This window comes from Nicotiana tabacum, chromosome 13 (assembly GCF_000715075.1).
Source record: "Nicotiana tabacum cultivar K326 chromosome 13, ASM71507v2, whole genome shotgun sequence".
In the NCBI taxonomy this organism is placed as follows: domain Eukaryota; kingdom Viridiplantae; phylum Streptophyta; class Magnoliopsida; order Solanales; family Solanaceae; genus Nicotiana; species Nicotiana tabacum.
The window spans coordinates 86,221,593-86,232,442 of NC_134092.1; the positions used below are offsets into that span (position 1 = coordinate 86,221,593).

General features: G+C 42.4%; 1 non-coding gene across 1 annotated transcript; it reads left to right on the forward strand.

Annotated features, from left to right (window-relative positions):
- The first annotated feature begins 10,271 nt into the window (after nucleotides 1-10,271).
- Nucleotides 10,272-10,378, forward strand: LOC142168556 (small nucleolar RNA R71). The gene has a single exon (XR_012698409.1). It is a non-coding gene; the product is annotated as a small nucleolar RNA R71 (small nucleolar RNA).
- The last annotated feature ends 472 nt before the right edge of the window (nucleotides 10,379-10,850 follow it).

The following is a 10,850-nucleotide window of genomic DNA, read 5'->3' on the forward strand; positions in this document are numbered from 1 at the left end:
GCGCGGATAATTTAACATAATATTAATCTTATAAAGTTATGATCTAATATATTAAATTATTTTTAAAAATATTAGTTATTATTTTATTATTTTATGTAGTGTTAAAAAAATATAACAAAATCTATACAAAACAAAAGAATACACATTAAATAGTAATCAAATAAATTATGTGTTCCTTATTACTCTTTATTATTATTAAATTAGCAAGTACTTAGTACTATACATTTACTAATATGACTTTTATTAACATGTCAATTATTTTTATATTTTGAAATTACTTCTTGATCACGCCCAACCATGCCTTGTAAGAAGGACTTAGCGGTCGCTGCAAATATAACCCGGTTCAACTCCGGAGTCGAATCCCACAGGAAACTAACCTATTTACTACAACCTTAAATAATGCTAATGATAAGCTCAGACAACTTTCAGATGCAATAGTTTTATGAATAATCAGTGGAATTTATTTAACCAAGGAAAAATGACAATAAAATTAGCAATAATCAAGACTAAAATTGAATTCAAGGGTAAAAGGATCTAGGGCTATTGATTTCCCCAATTGCCGTAATACTTTATGAGAATTATGAGTTCCGGGCTACCGTAATTACCTTTCGATCAATTACGATAATTTACTAGAAGCATTCTCTCGAACTACTCTAGTTAACAATTTATGCAACTCAGAATCATCCCACCAAACCTTTGTTATTTCTAACCCCACTTTTAAATTCAAGTAATTAATCTCTTAACTTCCCCAAAAGTGGTGTTGTTTAACAACAATCTAACCAAGTGTTCTTTCTCAAGCAACACAAGGTGAATAGACACGATTAATCGAGGGCCCTTTCAATTAACCACAATACAATACGTAATTGAACAATCATAGAACAAACACGGCTCAATTATAACAAAATAGAGTCAAGACTTCATCCAACAATTGGTTTCATCAACCCTAGATAACAGATTTAGCTACTCATACTAATGGAAAACAAATTACTAAAATAATTCATAATCAACAAATAGAAGTATCAAGAAGAAGATGAAAACTCTTAGGAATTTATCCGTCTTCTCCCCCTCGTTCTTGCCTCTAAAATCCTCTAAAAATAGTTATCTCTCACTTCTGGGCGAGTTTAGGTTTCATATAGGTTTAGGTTAGTCACCTAGGAAATTACATAATTAACCCTGTGTGTTTGACTTTTGTCCGCCCGTCCGCGGCCGCGGATCCGGCCGCGAATTTGGACTGCCTCACTGCCTTGAGTTCGCGGACCAGTTCGCGGCCCACTCCGCGGCCGCGCACCTGGAGGGGTCATTTCGCTTGCTTTTCTCGCTCCTTTTCGACCGGGCTAACCTTCGATTGCCCTTTCACATTCCATGTTGACTCCAAAATATTCGTTAGCTCCCTCCTAGCTCAGAGTAGCTCCTGTAAAGCATCAAATTCTTAATTAGAGCATTTTGTTATCTTTTAGCACTCAAATATCAATAAAGTGCGGTTAAATTAGAGTGTAAGTAGTGTCTAAATTGCATGAATATAGCCTACTATCAACACCCCACACTTAAACCATTGCTCATCCCCGAGCAATCAAACCACACTCTAAGAGGCTTAATTTCACTGAGCGACTTCCCTATTCGTCACACCAAGAATATTTCACATAAATTGAGTACATTAGTGCAATATCTACACCTCAAGAGTTGACTCCCTCTAGCCACGCAATGTTCCTAACTGGCTTACTTACTCTATATCAAAGGTCCAGACTTACCTCTCCTTCATGAATCAAGTGTCTGCTCATAACAAAAGAGACTCATTTCACAATCAGTAAAATTCACACACATTGAGGAACTTTAAAAGGAACAGAATTCACTCACCCTCAAAAATGACATTCTTGTGCCACAGAAAACGCACTATAGGCTTTCCCGTAGTGTATGACTCTACTAATTGAGCTCACTCAGTCTAGGATCAAGTAGGACTTTATTTGGATGTAATGTAGGTTGTAGGTTGGGTAGGATATATTTGGATATATAATAGTGACTATACCTCCCTAAGCACTTTAATACATTTATTTTACAATCAAGTCCACACCTAAGTTAAACCAATATTTTCATTTTTTTTAACACCACATATACCACCCCACACTTCTTCTTTGAGCACAATCACCTTAAAAGCCACCAAAGATTTATTACCAATCAACATGATACACTATTAACAATGTTCTTCTCTTTTTCTTTTTTTTTTTCAAGTGGCCTTTTCCAACAAGATTTATCTTTCTCCTTATTTCTTAGTTCCACTCAAAAGCTCCATCAACTACCCCACACTTTATCCTTTGTAAATTCATAGTATTTTCAGTGCTTACGAGAGGTAAAGGATTCAAAAAGATGGTCAATTCAAACAAGGGATAGGGCTTGTAATGTGATTGCCAAGGAAACAGGATTACAGGTTCAACGGGGTTAACTATGGTACATAGAAAATAGGTGGGTGGAGTATGTATATATATGGTTTAACAAATAAATGCCTATATCACTTCCCAGACTAAACAAGACTACCATTTTGCTTTGCAGACACACAGGGCAAGTTCTAGGCGTTAAATGTCGTGCACAGAATATAACAAGCCTCTCACACACATGGCACATGACTCATTACAGATTAGATCATCAAACACTCAGATCAGGGTATTTCAGCCAAATTAAGAACATACATTTTAAGGCCTTCTTACAAGAGTCAACAAATGAGCCTAAACGTCATACTAAAGTAACCGCTATATTCAAGGCATTACGAAATCAAACAAGGCTTCCTATTTTAATTCTGTCCATAGCCCATAAGTTCCAAACTAAAAAAAATAAAAAGCTAACTACACCCGGTTCAAACAAAACCCTTGGAAAAGAACCGTGGTTTGAAGAAAAACTAAGGGGGGATTGATACACTACTACAAAAGAAAATCTTTTTTTTTCTTTCGACTTTAGTCCCTCAAGAAACCCGTCGAATGATATCCATCGTTGGGCCAAGTCGAAATTGATTTATACAAATAAACTACGAAACTATCTACATACAATAAAGTATCCCCCACCCCACACTTAAAAAGATGGCATGTCCCCATGTCATACAAAGTAAAGTAATGTGAGGTAAAGGAACTTCCCTGGTGGATCAATCTTGATCGGAGACAGTGCCAGGGTCGAGATGACATGCTCTCCCCAGCGCACGCAGCCGACCCATGATTTTCTTTTCTGACTTCGCATTTTGGGTTGCCAAAGCATCAACTTTGGTCCCCAATTCCATAACGGAAGTGCGCAGTCATGCCATGTCTTGTTCTAGGGCTATCATTTGCATGCTCCGTCTGACCTGGGATGGTCCTTCAGCCACTGTAGCTTGTTCCTGTGGGGGTGAGGCAGGTTCAACCTCCTCCTGCCCTTTGTCGCCCTCTTCCGACGCATTAGAATCGTCACTATGAGCTGCTCCTGGTGCCATCGGGTCTTTCCCGATGGTCACTTTGTCTGCCCGAAACTTTGGTTCTTTCTTTACCATGCCATCCGCATTTGGGTTCTCAGGCACCCTTGCTGCCCGGCACAATCTAGTGATCAGAGAGGGGAAAAAGAACCCATACCTCTTCTGTGTTGAATGGACGAACATCTCAGACTGAAGAACCTTGGCCACATCGAAGTCGTGGCCATTCATGAAGCATCATATCAAGGCTTCTCTCAGACCGCTTACCTCTGTGGTGTTGTGGGACGGTAGTAAGCGACTGTTGATGATGTACAACCAGCATTTTCCTTCAAAAGTGAGTGAGGAAGAGTGTAGCTTCGATCCCGGTACAACCCACACTACCTCTTTGTCTGGTGCACAGATAGTTCTGAAAAACCTGTTCCATGTGATGGGTTCCCTCCTGTAAGTATCATAGAAATCCTCCTCCCCATTGAATTCAGGCAATCGATACACTCTCCTGATGGCTTCTAACAAGGCATCCACCCTCGTGTGTCGCACAGTGCATATTCTATCCTCATGTTCGGGGCAGTTGGCATAGAACTCCCGAACAAATATCAAGTTACCCTTCTCCGGCTCTTCAAAAAAGCTATCTAATCTGCGCCTGATCAACTCCCGATACATATTAGGGCATTCATCCTGGAGGGACGCCCTATCAATACCCCTTTTCGGTACAGATTTTTTAGTGGCCTTCAAACTGAAATGGTCTTGGGCAGCTCTGGAGAGAAACCCGGTACGATCAAACTGAGTTGCACTGGCCGGTGTCCATGTCCGGGATGAACCTTCATGACCACTTGACGAGGCTCCGGTGGTGCGTCTCTTCCTTGAGGGTTGCATTTTACCTACACAATAAATACTACTATCAGTGGATAGAGGAATATGTGTCCCAATGGCGGTTACTCAGACTTCACTCGCATAATTGGTCATAATTTATCTTTAACACTCATTAAGGCAAATCAACAAACAGGTAGTGTGCATATGTACCCCCAAGTCACCCAATCAAACCCAACAATGGCTTCCTCCAAGTCAATCAATTCAAATAGCCTCCATATACCACATATAAACCACAATCCAAATCCCAAACAAAAGTACCTATGATTTTACTACCCTATACAGAAAAGGAAAATAAAATTAAAACAAATACTAAGAAAAAGGAATAAAATCATGTACTTACTTGGAGATATTGAGAAGAACGGAGGTTGGATATCGGTTGAGTGGAGAAGAGAAGGAAGGAGAAGAGCCTTGTGTTAGAAGGAAAATATGGGCGAAAGGAAGGGTTTGGGTTCTTGAGGTTAGGGAGGGAAGAAGAGAAGTGGGAGGGAGTGAGGGGTTTGGGTTGTTGAAGTTAGGGAGGGAAGAAGATAAGTGGGGGAGAATGAGGGGTTTGGGTTCTTAAAGTTAGGAAGGGAAGAAGAGAAGTGGGGGAAGTGAGGGTTTGGGTTAAGGAAAAGAAGGGGGTGGGGGATTAAAATAAAAAACACTTACCTGGACAAGCCCGGGCTTCTGCGGTCCAATCCGCGGCTGCGGATTCTAGGCAGAGGGGGTCCCAAAATTCGCGGCCCAATCCGCGGCCGCGGACGGGAGGCAGAACACAGGCCTAAATCCGCGGTCCAATCCGCGGGATCTCCATCTCCAGCCAATTTTTGTGTTTGCCGCATTTTGTTTACCTAGTCTTAGGTTAATTTCGACCCCCGAATCCTTCTGATGCGCGTGATCTTTGCCCTGCATAGTAGTAGGTCGGTTAAAGTCATTCAAAATCAATTACAACAAATAAATTAAGAAAAATAATGGGTTGCCTCCCAAAAAGCGCCTAAGTTAACGTCGCGGCACGACGATTTACAACAAACCATGGGCTGCCTCCCAGGAAGCGCCTGATTTAACTTCGCAGCACGATGCAGGCTTTCATTATCACTCCTCGTTCGCGTACCGGGGTTCTTCCAAAGTTATCACCTCTCTATCCCCTTTCTCTTCGACCATTCCAAGGTAATGTTTCAACCTTTGTCCATTTACCGTGAACTTGTTTATCCTATCTTCGGATTCAATCTCCACAGCTCCGCTTGAGAACTCTTGCACCACTCTGAAGGGTCCTGACCATCTAGACTTCAACTTACTCAGAAACAACCTCAATCTCGAGTTGTATAACAACACTAGATCTCCGGGCTTGAAGTTCCGATCTAAGATGTTCTTATCATGGATCATTTTCATCTTTTCTTTGTATAGTCTGGCATTTTCAGAAGCGTGGAACCTAAATTCCTCGAGCTCATGTAACTCAGTGACTCTGCTGGTGCCTGCAGTCTCTATATCCAGATTCAGCTGCCGCAGTGCCCAAAGTGCTTTATGTTCGAGCTCTACCGGAAGGTGGCATGCCTTTCCAAACACCAACTTGTACGGTGACATACCAATTGGAGTTTTGAATGTTGTGCGGTATGCCCATAATGCATCATCCAGCTTCTTCGCCCAATCGGTCCTTGTTGCATTCACTGTCTTTGTCAGGACACTTTTAATTTCTCTATTGGACACTTCAGCTTGCCCGCTCGTCTGTGGGTGGTACGGTGTGGCTACTTTGTGGCAAACTCCATACTTTTCCAACAGACGTGCGAACGCTCTATTGCAAAAATTGGTTCCACCATCACTGATTATAGCTCTCGGGGTGCCAAAACGTGTGAAGATGTTTTTCTTTAGGAAACTTATTACCCATTTTGCATCATTGGTTGGGAGATCCACTGCTTCGACCCACTTGGAGACATAGTCAACCACTACCAATATATATTTATTACCATACCAGCTGACGAACGGCCCCATAAAGTCGATCCCCCACATGTCAAAAACCTCCATCTCTTGAATTGTTGTCATAGACATCTCGTGACGGCGAGATATGTTGCCTGTCCTTTGGCATTCATCGCAACTTTTGACCCAAGCATGGACATCCTTGAATAGAGTAGGCCAATAGAATCCCAATTCCAACACTTTTGCTGCTGTCCGAATTCCTCCAAAGTGTCCACCATATGGTGAAGCATGGCAAGCCTACAAAATAGAAGGTTGATCTTTCTCTGGGATACACCTCCGGATCATGTTATCTACACATATTTTAAACAATAGAGGTTCGTCCTAATAAAAGGCTCAACAGTCGCGGAAGAACTTTTTCTTTTGAATTGAGGAGAGTTCATAAGGCACAATATCGCTTGCTAAATAGTTAGCAATATCAGCATACCAGGGCGTCGCCTCCACTGTCACTGCAAGTAACTGTTCATCCGAGAATGTCTCTGTTATGTCTTCAACCTCTATTCTCTTTTCAGATCCTTCTAATCTTGAGAGGTGGTCTGCCACTTGATTGTCTGTCCCCTTTCTATCACGAATTTCCAAATCGAATTCTTGTAGGAAAAGAACCCAGCGAATCAAGCGTGGCTTTGACTCCTTCTTTGCTAATCAAGTACCTAATTGCTGCATGGTCAGTATAAACAATAACTTTTGAACCAATTAAGTACAACCTGAATTTGTCGAAGGCAAACACTATAGCCAGCATTTCCTTTTCCGTTATAGTGTAATTGAGTTATGCACCGCTGAGCGTCCTGCTTGCATAGTAAATCAGGTGCATCATCTTGTCTTTTCGCTGCCCCAAGACTGCTCCTATAGCATAATCACTGGCGTCGCACATGAGCTCGAATGGTTGCTCCCAGTTGGGTGCAACAATGATGGGTGCAGTTATCCGTCTCTTCTTCAGCTCCTCAAATGCCAACCTGCAATCATTAGAAAACACAAAGGGCTGATCCTTTTCAAGAAGTTTACACAAAGGGTTAGCAATTTTGGAAAAATCTTTTATGAATCACCTATAGAACCCGGCATGCCCAAGGAAACTTCTCACTGCCTAGACCGAAGTGGGCGGTGGCAATTTCTCAATCACATCAACTTTAGCATGGTTGACCTTAGTTCCCTTACTAGACACTCGATGCCCAAAACTATTCCTTCTTGTACCATAAAATGGCATTTTCTCCAATTCAGCACCAAATTTGTCTCCACACATCTTTTGAGCACTCTTCTTAAATTGTGAAGACAATCTTCGAATGAATCCCCCACCACGGAGAAATCATCCATAAACACCTCCATAATATCCTCCACAATGTCAGTGAAAATGGCTAACATGCACCGCTGGAATGTAGTTGGTGCATTACAAAGTCCAAAGGGCATTCTCCGAAAGGCAAAGATGTCATATGGACAAGTGAAGGATGTTTTCTCTCTGTCTTCCGGGACTATTGAGATCTGGTTATACCCCGAATATCCATCCAAGAAATAGAAGTGGGACCGCCCAGCTAACATGTCCAACATTTGGTCAATGAAAGGCAATGGGAAATGGTCCTTTCGAGTGGCTATGTTCAGTTTCTGATAGTTCATGCAAATCTGCCACCCCGTGACTGTACGAGTCGAGATCAACTCGTTATTCTCATTTTGTACGACCGTCATTCCTCCCTTTTTCGGCACACATTAGACAGGACTGACCCAGTGGCTGTCAGAGATAGGGAAGATGATACCCGCACCAGCCACTTGATCACTTCCTTCTTTACTACTTCCTTCATATTTGGGTTCAGACGTCGTTGATGTTCCTTGGAAGGTTTGTGCCCCTCTTCCAGAAGAATCTTGTGCATGCAAAAGGCTGGGCTGATACCCTTTATGTCTGCCATGGTCCAACCAATGGCAGTCTTACATTCTTGCAATACCTTCAATAGTTGCTCTACCTGCACAGCTAGCAAACCAGATGATATAATAACAGGCAAGGTAGAATTAGGCCGCAAGAAAGTGTACCTGAGGTGGGCTGGAAGCGGTTTCAGGTCTAGTTGTGATGGCTCCTCTATTGATGGTTTTGCAAGTGGTGTTGCTCTCTCTTCTAAGCGTAGGGCTCGAACTGAGGTTCCCTTTTCCAGAATCCTTGACCTTCGAGAGCCATGACCTACTCTGCCAACCCTTCACCGTCCATCTCTTCCAAATTCATCAAGCAGGCTTCTAGTGGATCCTTGACATTAAGGGTCTCGTCCTCTTCTTGCAGTATCACATCTACGGCCTCCACTAGTGAGCAGTTTGCAAATTCACTGGGTCTCCTCATGGATTGTTGAACGTTGAATATTATTTCTTCATTGTTCAACCTCATTTTCAACTCTCCAGTCTCACAATCAATTAATGCTCTCCCAGTGGATAAGAATGGCCTTCCCAGAATGATGGGTATCTTTTCATCCACCTGACAATCAAGAATAACAAAGTCTGCAGGAAATATAAATTTCCCCACTTGCACAAGCACATCATCAAGAATTCTTGTCGGTCTTTTGACTGTGCGATCAGCCAGTTGCAGTAACATTGAGGTCGGTCTAGCTCTGCCAATGCCCAGTTTCGTATAGATTGCCAAGGGTATCAAGTTTATGCTGGCTCCCAAGTCACACAATGCTTTAGCAACAGCATAACTCCCAATAGTGCATGGGATAGTGAAGCTACCTGGATCAGACACCTTTTGGGCCATAGGTCTTGTCACTACCGCACTGCAGGTCTGTGTCAGAGTTACAGTAGACAGGTCCTGGAAGTCAAATTTCTGCGACATCAGGTCCTTCATTATTTTTGCATACCCTGGCATTTCCCTCAAAGCATCCATCAGTGGAATATTCAATTGAATCTGTAGAAGCATTTTCATGAATTTCCTGTATTGATCATCTTTCTTTTGTTTTGCCAATCTCTGAGGGAATGGTGCAGGAATCAATCTATGTCCATTACTTGATGTCTTTTCTTTGTTGGAATCTTCTGCCAAAAGAGGTGCCACCTGTTCTGAGACTTGTTCACCGTCCTTCTCCTTACCCTTGTCAACTTGTGCTTGTTCAATTACAACCTTGGTGAGCTCTGCTGACTCATCTGCCTATAATGTAACTGGAGTAGTTGGCATAGTCTCTCTCCTAAATTGAGCAACTTCTTGCTCTCTGTCTAAATCTCTTCCATTCCTGAGACTCACTGCCATTAGCTGATTTGGGTTCTGTTCCTTTGGGTTAATATTTGTATCTGCAGGCAATGTTCCTTGGGGGCGATTGTTCAAGGCCATAGACAGTTGTCCCAGTTGAGTTTCAATGCCTTTGATTGCTGAATCATGTGCTGCTAACTTTTCTTGCATCTTACCATTTGTTCCAATGAGTTGTTGCAGCATACCCTTGACTTCTACCATATTGTTGTCCTGTTGTTGATGAGGGGGTTGGTAGGCCAACTGTTGCTGGTGCTGCTGATTATAGCCCTGCTGCCTTTGATAAGGCACAACTTGACCTTGTGGTCGTGCGCCTCCAGAATTGGGTTGTGTTGTGGCAGGTTGGGTCTGTATTGCTGGTTTGGTGCTGGTCCCCATTGTTGCCCACCTTGCCTCTGACCTCCAAAAGTATTGACATAATTCATGTCTTCTCTGAAGCCCTGATTGTCATTCTCTCCACTCCATGATCACACATATGACTGGTTTATGCAAGAAGTGCACAATCCTCCATTCGTTGTATCAACAATGTGCACTTGCTTTGTACCCATCTCATCAATTTTCTTTGTCAGTATGCTCATCTGAGTCATGAGAGTGGCTATGTTCTCTGCATTGGAATTGTTTGGGTCAAGAGCAACAGAATGCACTATTGGTGTAAGTGTCGTACTTTTAGCCATCCAGCCTGAATTTTGAGCCATCTTGTCAAGAAGAATCTTGCACTCTGTGAATGTCTTGCTCAAAAATGCACCCCCAGTTGAAGCGTCTACATTGGCCTTCAAACTATCTACTAAACCTATGTAGAATCTCTGTCCCAGCATCTAATCTGGAATGCCATGGTGTGGACACTTCACTAGCATACCCTTGAACCTCTCCTAGGTTTCTTGCAATGACTCAGTTGGTTTTTGCCTGAACTGCAATATCTCATCAATCTGCCTTGCAGTCTTGTTGGGAGGATAAAACTTGTTTAAGAACTGTTTGACTAATTCTTCCCAAGTGAAAATGGAGTTTAGTGGAAGTGAATTCAGCCAAGTTTGAGCATCTCCAGTTATAGAGAATGGAAACAGTAATAGCTTGATGGCTTCAGGAGTCACATTCGGTTGTCTTTGGGTCACATATATTGATAGGAAGTTCTTCAGATGTTGTTATGGGTCTTCAATGTATGACCCGGAGAACAGTCCCTTATTTTGCAATAGATGCAGCATGTTGTTGGTGATCTGGAATGTCTCCGCTTGTACCTGAGGTACAGCAATGGCGGTGGCTAAGTTATCAGCAGTTGGTTGTGCCCATTCATATAGAGCAGCTTCTGGCACAAGAGGTGCCACCACTCCATTATTTGGGTCAACCCGATTATTCCGATTATTTTCGTTGACATCGTCCACGTTGTCCATTTCAATTTCGAGTGTGTGT